The sequence below is a fragment of the Perna viridis genome, chromosome 2 (genome assembly GCF_037379345.1).
Source record: "Perna viridis isolate PV_CMFRI_1.1 ecotype Kerala chromosome 2, ASM3737934v1, whole genome shotgun sequence".
NCBI classification, from domain to species: Eukaryota; Metazoa; Mollusca; class Bivalvia; order Mytilida; family Mytilidae; genus Perna; species Perna viridis.
Window position 1 is genome coordinate 40,440,843 of NC_142446.1, and position 11,141 is coordinate 40,451,983.

Below are 11,141 nucleotides of genomic sequence, written 5' to 3' on the forward strand. Positions count from 1 at the left end.
TCTGGAAAATTGGAAAATTTTACCTTACCTCGGGACAGAACGTTTTATATCACATGCTTCATTGGACACACTCAAACAAGGTAGGGGCTCGATTCTATATACATTTTTCTCTTTGAATCATCTTGATTTATAATGTTTACTGTCATATTTCAGCAGATACAGCTAAAAGTTGTTGTTATTCTACTTTTGTTTTATTAAAAGAGGTCAGCATTTTTCAGATATTGCTATACTACCTTGTATTTTTTAAGTGGATATGGTGGTGGTGCTTTTTCTCCAATATATTTTATTTGTAGTACGGTGTTATACTTGTTTAGGTGGTTGTATGGCATGGTGGGGCTTTTCTTCAATTTTGTTGGAAATACGTTTTTTAACTTTTTGGCGCAAGTTTTATTTACTTTTTAGTTCCTATGTGCCTCCATATTTTTGCTATTCAGTTTTTACCTGCCTTTTTAATATTTAAGTTGATTATTTCCCTTTCATTGAATGCACTACAATGTACCTGTTTAGTTTTGTTTTGGGAAGGGAGGGAGTTTTATTTACCTTCTATGGATTTTTTTACTTGCTAGTTTACAATTAAATGATTTGAACGAAATATGTGTACATGTACTTGTATCTACCAAATCACTCCCATGACCAGTACTTTCATAATAAACACATGATGGTTTCTTGATATTTTTATTGTTAAATTTACCTGACTCAAGATATTCAACTGTTTGTTGGGGTTTAACGTCCGAGCAGCAATATTTCAACTATATTCAGACGATGAACATGAAATTGATGATAAAATGAACATGAAATGATGATGAAATGAAAAAGGGATGGGACACAAGGACAATGGGGTCGACAAATTTTGGAAATAGGGAGAGGTGGGTAGGGTCGGGCAATTTAGCCTCCTGTGGCGGAGCCCTATGGTTCCTACTCCAGCGTGGTATCTTTCCCAACACGGTACACCACTATGGTTTGCGGTCAGGTTTTCCGTACTATAGCCTGACAACCCCAGCATGTAACACGCAAGGGGTACCCCATTCCACCACCTGGGGCACACATCCCAGTTGCTCTGTGGGCAGAGCGCCCTAGCCCCCGGCATGTGTTCTGAGCACTATTTAGTCGCCTTTTACGACAAGCTTAGCGCTGCTGCAGGCCTATTCTTTTAACACCCGGACCTGCACGGGGCGGGTTTAACGTCCGAGCAGCAATATTTCAGCTATATTCAGACAATGAACATGAAGTGGATGATAAAATGAACATGAAATGATGAAATGAGAAAAAGGGATGGGACACGAGGATAATGGGGTCGACAAATTTTGATTGCCTTTGGAAATAGGGAGTGGTGGGTAGAGTCGGGCAATTTAGCCTCCTGTGGGTTCTGAGCACTATTTAGTCGCCTTTTATGACAAGCGTAGCGCTGCTGCATGTCTATTCTTTTAACACCAGGACCTGCACGGGGCTGCCGAAACTACGCAGACTTTTTGTATCGCGCTAGAACTCTAACAAATACACTTCTGGAACAGGGTTATGTTGCTACAAGATTGGAGTCATCACTACAGAAGTTTTATGGTCGTCATCGTAAACTCGTGGATCGTTATGGTGTATCCATCTGCACCATGAAAACCATTTATTCAACAGTCATAGTTTTCCTTTCCTCGTTTGTCTACCCTGGACTTGACTTTTTATGAACAACTCGGCGGGTGTTTCTAGAAAAGCAGAAGACGCTTACCCTACCGGTGCACCTGGTCCATGCTCCCAGTTTTTTTAGTTTTAGGGGAGTCCGAGTTGCTCATTTGCTTTTGTTACTTTGTATGTATGATTTTAGTTACTTTATGTTCTTTGTTGTGTATGTCTGTTTTCCATGTCTGGTCTTTGTCCCTGGATTGCATTCTTTTGATTACACTTTCAATCTAGTTCTTCTATATACCAAAATCAGGGCCATTGCGGTACCAGATGCTCCGGTGGTGCAATTTTGTTTTAAATTTTACTTGATTGTTAATCGGATTAGTGTTCGCTAATTTTTTGCTATACTAACTATACGAATTATACTGTACCCCAATTTCATTTTCCTCGTATCCAAAAGTCTCACTCAATAGAACAACAGTTATCGATTTGATTTTAATCTCGTTTTTATTTTATTTTATTTTTTTTCTATTTTTGAACTGTTTTAACCTATTTTAAAAATTCAATGCTTGGAGGTCGGTAATTTTATAATACCTTCTTACGCGTCCATCCAATCCCTAACCACATTTACTCAAGAAATTAGTTCAAAAATGATAAGTTAATGGCAATACTTCTTAGTAGATGGGACCAAGAAAACCATTGACGAGCCCCGTACAGGTCCGGTTGTTTAAAGAACAGGCCTGCGGCAGCGCTAAGCTTGTCGTAAAAGGCGACTAAATAGTGCTCAGAACCCTAGCCGGGGGCTAGGGCGCTTTGCCCACAGAGCAACTGGGATGTGTGCCCCAGGTGGTGGAATGGGGTACATTTGGCATGTTAAATGCTGGGGTTGTCAGGCTATAATGCGGAAAACCTGACCGCAAACCATAGTGGTGCACCGTGTTGGGAAAGATGCCACGTTCCTCGCACGTTAAAGAACCCTGCTGTGGTATTCGATAGGAGTAGGAACCTTTGCGCTGCGCCACAGGAGGCTAAATTGCCCGACCTTAACCATCCCCCTTTTTCTAGTGGCAATCAACCCTATTATCCATTTCATTTCATCATCATTTCATGTTCATTTTATCATCCATTTCATAATAATTGTCTGGATATAGCTGAAATATTTCTGCTCGGACGTTAAACCCCTACAAACAAACATATTGGTCAAGTAGTTTCACAGGAGAAGAGGTCTGAAAAATTGTGCCCTGTGCAGGTCCGGATGTTAAAAGAATAGGCCTGCAGCAGCGCTAAGCTTGTCGTAAAAGGAGACTAAATAGTACTCAGAACTTTAGCCGGGGGCTAGGGCGCTCTGCCCACAGAGCAACTGTGATGTGTGCCCAAGGTGGTGGAATGGAGTACCCCTAGCGTATTACATGCTGGGGTTGTCAGGTTATAATACGGAAAGCCTGACCGCAAACCATAGTGGTGCACCGTGTTGGGAAAGATGCCACTTTCCTTGCACGTTAAAGAACCCTACTGTGGTATTCTCCCGGAGTAGGAACCATAGGCTCCGCCACAGGAGGCTAAATTCCCCGACCCTACCCACCTCTCCCTATTTCCAGTGGCAATCAAAATTTGTCGACCCCATTATCCTTGTGTCCCATCCCTTTTTCATTTCATCATCATTTCATGTTCATTTTATCATCAATTTCATGTTCATCGTCTGAATATAGCTGAAATATTGCTGCTCGGACGTTAAACCCCAACAAACAAAGATAAAAATTAATGAATAGATCCGTTTTTGTGAATATCCGAGTAATAAGTTCCTGGATAATAAGTACAGCAATGGCTGAACGTCATACAGTGACGTGTACTCGCATTCACTGACGTGGATATCCATCTAATGATATCCTGGAGTATAAGTACAGCAATGGTATAGCATCGTCCTGAACGTCATACAGTGACATGTACTCGCATTCACTGACGTGGATATCCATCTAATGACATCCTGGAGTATAAGTACAGCAATGGTATAGCATCGTTCTGAACGTCCTATAGTTACATGTACTCAGATATACTGACCACAGTTATTTAGGTAATTGCCAGACAAGTCAAATAAGTTAAATATTTTATTTTTTGAAAACAAAACGAGTAATAGTCTGCATTTAGTCAAGAGCTCTCAAAAAAATCTTCTCTTTCCACACCCAGAAGGCAGACAAATACGTTTCTTAGTTGTATTCCTCTGCAAAAAGTGCAAATAGAAATATTTTAATAATTCTCATATGATCATTATGATTGTGAGTGTATAAATACTGTTAACGTTGTATTTTTCAATAGAGGCTAATGAGCGTGTAAAACTATCCTATCCGAGGTTTATTGTTTAATACCCAAAAGCTGATATCATGTGTAGACGATGTAGTAATTTTTTACTTTAATTATTCTAAACTATTCTACCGATCACTCGTTTACTGATTATTTTTGAAACAAAACATCTTTTTTAATTGGTAATTAATACAGAGGTTTTAAACAGTCTCCGGTTTTGTTTGATTTAGTTTTTTTAGACACAAGCCACAGACATATGGGAAAACTGTTCCAATGTCGCCTCCCCTTTTTTACTGAAAGTTATAATTTGAAATAAACATGCGTAAATAAAGAAGTAATATAGGTGTAAAGTATGTCTCTGCGGAGTGTGGTGGCGGTATCAGATGTTCAGTTCACGTTACTTGAATTACTTTTCTTTCTTCTGGAATACCACATCCATCTGGAGTACATACTGAAAGTTTCTTCTGCATAACAAATAGGTCCTTTAGGTAAAAGAAATATTTAAAGACGGTTAGTCTAGAAACTTGTGATACACATCAATCACTTATGTTATTTTAGTAGGAATGATAACTGCAAAGTATTGTGATATTCTACTTTTGATCCTGAAGAGGGGCTTGAACCATCAATAAAAACACAATATTGTCTATACTAAAAAACAGAAAAAAAGAAAGGATTCTAATCCGGTAACATTACAGCTAATTAACTTTTAAAAATGAAATGAAATCTGAAGATCAATGGCTATCGAACGTGTACGTAAACAATATCAACTGTATGAACAAACAAAAAATGCCATAAAACATTCTTGAATTCAAATTATACACGTAACATCAACACTTGCCATTTGTTATATTTTTCAATTTATTTTGGCCGCGTGCAGGTCCGGGTGTCAAAAGAATAAATCTGCAGCAGCGCTAAGCTTGTCGTAAAAGCCGACTAAATAACGCTCAGAACCGTAGCCGGGGACTAGGGCGCTCTGCCCACAGAGCAACTGGGTGGTGGAATGGGGTACCCCTGGGGTGTTACATGCTGGGGTTATCAGGCTATAATACGGGAAACCTGACCGCAAACCACAGTGGTGCACCGTGTTGGGAAAGAACCCTACTGTGGTAATCTCCCGGAGTAGGAACCACAGGGCTCTGCCACAGGAGTCTAAATTGCCCGACCTACCCACCTTTCCCTATTTCCAGTGGCAATCAAAATTTGAAATATTGCTGCTCGAGCGTTAAACCCCAACAAGCCCCGTGCAGGTCCGGGTGTTAAAAGAATAGGCCTGCAGCAGCGCTAAGCTTGTCGTATAAGGCGACTAAATAGTGCTCAGAAACCTAGCCGGGGGCTAGGCGCTCTGCCCACAGAGCAACTGGGATGTGTGCCCCGGGTGGTGGAATGGGGTACCCCTGGCGTGTTACATGCTGGGGTTGTCAGGCTATAATACGGAAAACCTGACCGCAAACCATAGTGGTGCACCGTGTTGGGAAAGATGCCACGTTCCTCGCACGTTAAAGAACCCTGCTGTGGTATTCGATAGGAGTAGGAACCTTTGCGCTCCGCCACAGGAGGCTAAATTGCCCTACCTTACCCATCCCCCCTTTTTCCAGTGGCAATCAAAATTTGTCGACCCTATTATTCTTGTGACCCATCCTTTTTTTTTTCATTTCATGTTCATTTTATCATCCATTTCATGTCCATTGTCTGAATATAGCTGAAATATTGCTGCTCGGACGTTAAACCCCAACAAACAAAAAAACAAACAAACAAACAAACCCCAACAATCAATCAATTTATTTTGATTTTGTTTTCTTTTTATATACGCAAGTTATGATATGATATTTACATCTTGTCCTCTGGACAGAATTTCCTGTAGTAAACTCTTCATCTGATTGTACCTAAGAATCTGGTTCTCAGCATCCATTTCGTCATAGATAAGCTACAAAAGTAAAAATTTTTGACTTTTTTTCAAATTATATTTAAAACTTGTAAATTTATTAAATACTCGATCTAATGTTAAATACTCTATATGTAGAGATACGCTAAAAAAAAAGCAACACTTCGGATTTGCCTTATGTAAATTATATGAAATAAACATAGTCAAGGTAAGCCAGGTTTCATGTTTTTTGTTTTTTGCTTCAATAAGATTGTTTAGAAAGACTTTCCCAAATGTCTTCCTTTCATGTTCATTTTGTCATCAATTTCATGTTCATCGTCTGAATATAGCTGAAATATTGCTGCTCGGACGTTAAACCCCAACAAACAAACAAACCAAATGTCCTCCGTCAAAGTCCCTTACAAATGTACACTTTTGATACTTCCATCAAACAGGGAGCCCCTGGCAGATCGGGGTGTCAAAAGAATAGGCATGCAGCAACCCTAAGCTTGTCGCAAAAGGCGGAAAAATAGTGCTCAGAAACTTGTCCTGAACCTGACCGCAAACCAAAGTGGTGCACCTCTTGGGAAAGATGCTACGTTCCTCGCACGTTAAAACAACCCTGCTATGGTGTTCTCCCGGATTGGGAATCATAGGGCTTCGCCACAGTAGGTTATATTGCCCGACCCTACCCACCTCTCCCTATTTCCAGTGGCAATCAAAATTTGTCGACCCCCATTATCCTTATGTCCCCTCCCATTTTTCATTTCATCATCATTTCATGTTAATTTTATCATCCACTTCATGTTCATCGCCTGAATATAGCTGAAGTATTGTTGCTCCGGTGTTAAACCCCAACTATCAATCAACCGCCACAGGAGCTAAATTGCCCGACCCTACTCATCCCTCCCTTTTTCTTGTGGCAATCAAATTTATCGACCGTATTATCCTAGTGACCCATCCCTTCTTTTCCTTTAATCATCATTTCATGTTCATTCTATTATCCCATTTCATATTCAACGTCTGAATGTAGCTGAAATATTGCTCCTTGGGCATTTAACCCCAATAATCAATCAAACACGGGTCATATGGTGGTTTACATTGTTGAAATGTCGGGTCGTATGTACAGTCGAACTCGGATTAGTCGAAATCTCGGATAACTCGAACTAATTACAAAGTCCCAGCAAAACTCCCCTTACTCCAATACAATGCTACCTCGGATGAATCGAAACCTCGGATAACTCGAGGTAATCAATCAGTCCCCTCGATAAGACTTCGAGGTTAGTTAACCCTGATGTCTCGAAGTCAACTAATTAGTCGGAAAACTGATTTATTACAAATCATGATCGAAGTGTGTTTTAATAACAATTAGCGTGGCTTTTAAAATTAATTTGTGACCCGTGTAGCGCTAAGCTTGTCGAAAAAGGCGACTAAATAGTGCTGAGAACCCTAGCCAGGGGCTAGGGCGCTTTGCCCACACAGCAACTGGGATATGTGCCCAAGGTGGTTGAATGGGGTACCCCTGGCGTGTTACATGCTGGGGTTGTCAGGCTATAATACGGAAAACCTGACCACAAACCATAGTGGTGCACCGTGTTGGGAAAGATGCAACGTTCCTTGCACGTTAAAGAACCCTACTGTGGTATTCTCCCGGAGTAAGAACCATAGGGCTCCGCCACAGGAGGCTAAATTGCCCGACCCTACACACCTCTCCCTATTTCCAGTGGCAATCAAAATTTGTCGACCCCATTATCCTTGTGTCCCATCCCATTTTTCATTTCATCATCATTTCATGTTCATTGCCTGAATGTAGCTGAAATATTGCTCTCGGGCGTTAAACCCCAACAAACAAACAAAAAAAATTAATTTGTTGACACTCTTTATGGTTTGATTTGTTTATTTAAATAATTTGAAATTGCGCGTGTTGTTAAACGAATTTTATTAATAACACGTCGGAATTTACTCTAACAGTGATATCGGATATTTTGATATTTTGAAAAAAAAAATTTTAAAAACACAGATGAATTGTAATGGCATCTGACTATTAAATCAAACATACGATAGTAAGGGTATTTCAACGACTACATTCGTTTTGCTGGTGAATTTGAAATTTTATCGTAATATTGAAGAGCACATGGTTTGACGATACTCCTGATTTTGAATCAAACAAAGCAGCATATTATGTACTATGAAGTTTTTGATATAGAAAATATAAAAAGGAAATTTCACTAAAACTCTCAGTGCCGTTCAGTATTTCTAACATGATAAACAACATATAAAAAATATCTTCCCATATGAAACAAATGACATTACGAAGTACCGTGTAAAGTGAAGTACATGTACAAGCACAACAAATGATGATAATGCAGAAACAATCAGGTGTTAAAAGAATAAATGACTAAATAGTGCTCAGAACCTTAGCCGGGGGCTAGGGCGCTCTGCACACATAGCAACTGGGATGTGTGCCCCAGGTGGTGGAATGGGGTACCCCTGGCGTGTTACATGCTGGGGTTGTCAGGCTATAATACGGAAAACCTGACCGCAAACCATAGTGGTGCACCGTGTTGAGAAAGATGCCACGTTCCTCGCATCGCACGTTAAAAAACCCTACTGTGGTATTCTCCCGGAGTAGGAACCATAGGGCTCCGCCACAGGAGGCTAAATTGCCCGACCCTACCCACCTCTCTTTATTTCCAGTGGCAATCAAAATTTGTCGACCCCTTTGTCCTTGTGTCCCATCCCTTTTTCATTTCATCATTATTTCATGTTCATTTTATCATCAATTTCATGTTCATCGTCTGAATATAGCTAAAATATTGCTGCTCGGACGTTAAACCCCAACAAACAAACAAATAAAGAAGTTCTGCCGTAAGGGTCATCTAAAAAAATTGTAAGAGATATCTTAAATCTGATTGAAAAAAAATGTAGACCAGGATTTTCAAAAGGAATCTTAAAAAATCAAACGCCGATGATAAATATAAAAAAATGACTTGGCACTATTTTGCCTTTCATTACACGAAAACCGCACTATCTGGAATCTAATTGAAAAACACAGGCTGAGATTTTCAAGAGGAATCAATTAAAAAGACGAAAATCGACCAAAATTGGGCGTATCCAAATTGCGTACCCCAATCACTCTAAAACGGTTAATGGCAGGTACATTTTGTTAAAAAATCATGAAACTGAACTCCATAAGGGACACATCAACAACGGAATCATCATAATTGGATATCAAACTATTTCTATTAACAGAACCTTCATTTCCCTTTAAGCAGTTTATTTTCAAGAGGGAGGGGTCTAAAAACTATAGGGCCTTTCTCCATATCCCAAAGTAACAAATGTTAAACTTTCAAAAAAGATCCGGTAAGTTTAACCCAAATTATTGTAAAAACGAAAGTAATCGGAAACCAACATGATACGAAATTTGTTCTGCGTTCGTGTCAAAACCTACAATATTTAGTTGCTAACTTACCGATCTTGACAAACATACGTCACAAGCTATCATCATCAAGAAAATAAAATACTTCCGAACCATTCCGTTATAGAGTACGGCTTAATTTTAGAGGTCAGAATTGTCAGTTGAATACAAGACTCCTTACAAACTTTGGAGCTTGTATATATATATATGAATATGCGAAATATACTTAAAAATATTAAAATACCTTAGAGATAAGAATGGGATTTCTATATTTCAAATTCAAATTTTAGTTTATTCTTCCCACGAAAAAGAAATTATCAATTAGCGTTTGGGAATACTAAGGGTATTAGCTCTTTATATTATTCGATTAATCTTAGAATAAATTGTTAAGAGTTGAACATAAACTTCAAGAAAGTGTTAATATCAAACAAAGTATGAATAATATATTGAACTTTTGATTTCTGTTCGTATTAACTTCCTACTTACAGTGACACGCGTTATTGGATAGCCTCACTGTATATCATGTGCAGTAATAGTTGCATGTTTGTTAAAACAATATGAGTTTTGTCTGTTAAAAAATACCGGAGATTGCTACAATACTACTAACTTACAGTCAGAAAGGAGGCTACCCTACCGTTCAAGATAAAGAAGTTTGTACGAGAGAGATTGATTGATTGATTGTTGGGGTTTAACGCCCGAGTGCTCGGGCGTTAAACCCCAACAATCAATCGTCCGGGTGTTTAAAGAATAGGCCTGCAGCAGCGCTAAGCTTGTCGTAAAAGGCGACTAAATAGTGCTCAGAACCCTAGCCGGGGGCTAGGGCGCTTTGTCCACAGAGCAACTGGGATGTGTGCCCCGGGTGGTGGAATGGGGTACCCCTAGCGTGTTACATACTGGGGTGTCAGGCTATAATACTGTGGTATTCTCCCGGAGTAGTAACCATAGGGCTCCGCCACAGGAGGCTAAATTGCCCGACCCTACCCACCTCTCCCTATTTCCAGTGGCAATCAAAATCTATCGACCCCATTGTCCTTGTGTCCCATCCCTTTTTCAACTCATCATCATTTCATATTCATTTTATCATCAATTTCATGTTCATCGTCTGAATATAGCTGAAATATTGCTGCTCGGACGTTAAACCCCAACAACCAACCAACCAACAATCAATCAATCCGTATTTAAAATGTAGTACAACGAATTTAATTAGGGAGTACATTTTACTCTTATACATTTTCTGAGTATGCGAGTTGTAAGAAATCTCTTATTCAGATTCCCTGGGGTATAAGGAGATGTCGATGTATGGCAGAAATTGTGAACGAACATATGCATAATGGTAAAAAAAAAATTTTGTTACGTCTATACAAAATTGCTCCAGATAAAAAAAAATGAAACTCTCGATTTACAAATTGAAGATAGTGAGATACGTCTGAAATACAGTCTACTTTTTATGACCTTTACATGAAGTTCTTTTTTTTTTGCATCGTAATATACCATCAACCAAGGTCGACAGTTACATTAAAACTTGGTGATTCGGTGTCAAATTGGCCTGTGTGGGTCCGGGTGTCAAACGAATAAGCCTGCACCAGCACTTAGCTTGTGGGGCTAGGGGTGCCCACAGAGTAACTGGGATGTGTATCCCAGATGCTAGGGTCGTCAGGCCATAATACGGAAAACCTGACCAAAAAGCATACTGGTGTAACGTGTTGGGAAAAATGCCACGTTCCTTGTACGTTAAAGAACCCCGCTGTGGTATTCGATAGAAGGAACCTTTGCGCTCCGCCACAGGAGGCTAAATTGCCCGACCCTGCCCACCTCTCCCTATTTCCAGTGGCAATCAAAATTTTTCGACCCCATTGTCCTTGTGTCCCTGAAATATTGCTGTTCGGGCGTTTAACCCCAACAATCACTTAATCTTTTTTTTCTCTCTTCAATTCGTCCCATTCAAATACTCCT

The 11,141-nt window shown here is 39.7% G+C and overlaps 1 long non-coding RNA gene across 1 annotated transcript; it reads right to left on the bottom strand.

The window, feature by feature from the left end:
- Positions 1-3,744: 3,744 nt before the first annotated feature.
- On the bottom strand, positions 3,745-9,367 carry LOC148625047 (uncharacterized). Its single transcript, XR_015920180.1, has 4 exons — positions 9,243-9,367; positions 5,741-5,833; positions 4,320-4,391; positions 3,745-3,829 (listed from the first exon to the last, which is right to left on the bottom strand). It is a non-coding gene; the product is annotated as an uncharacterized LOC148625047 (long non-coding RNA).
- Positions 9,368-11,141: the final 1,774 nt, after the last annotated feature.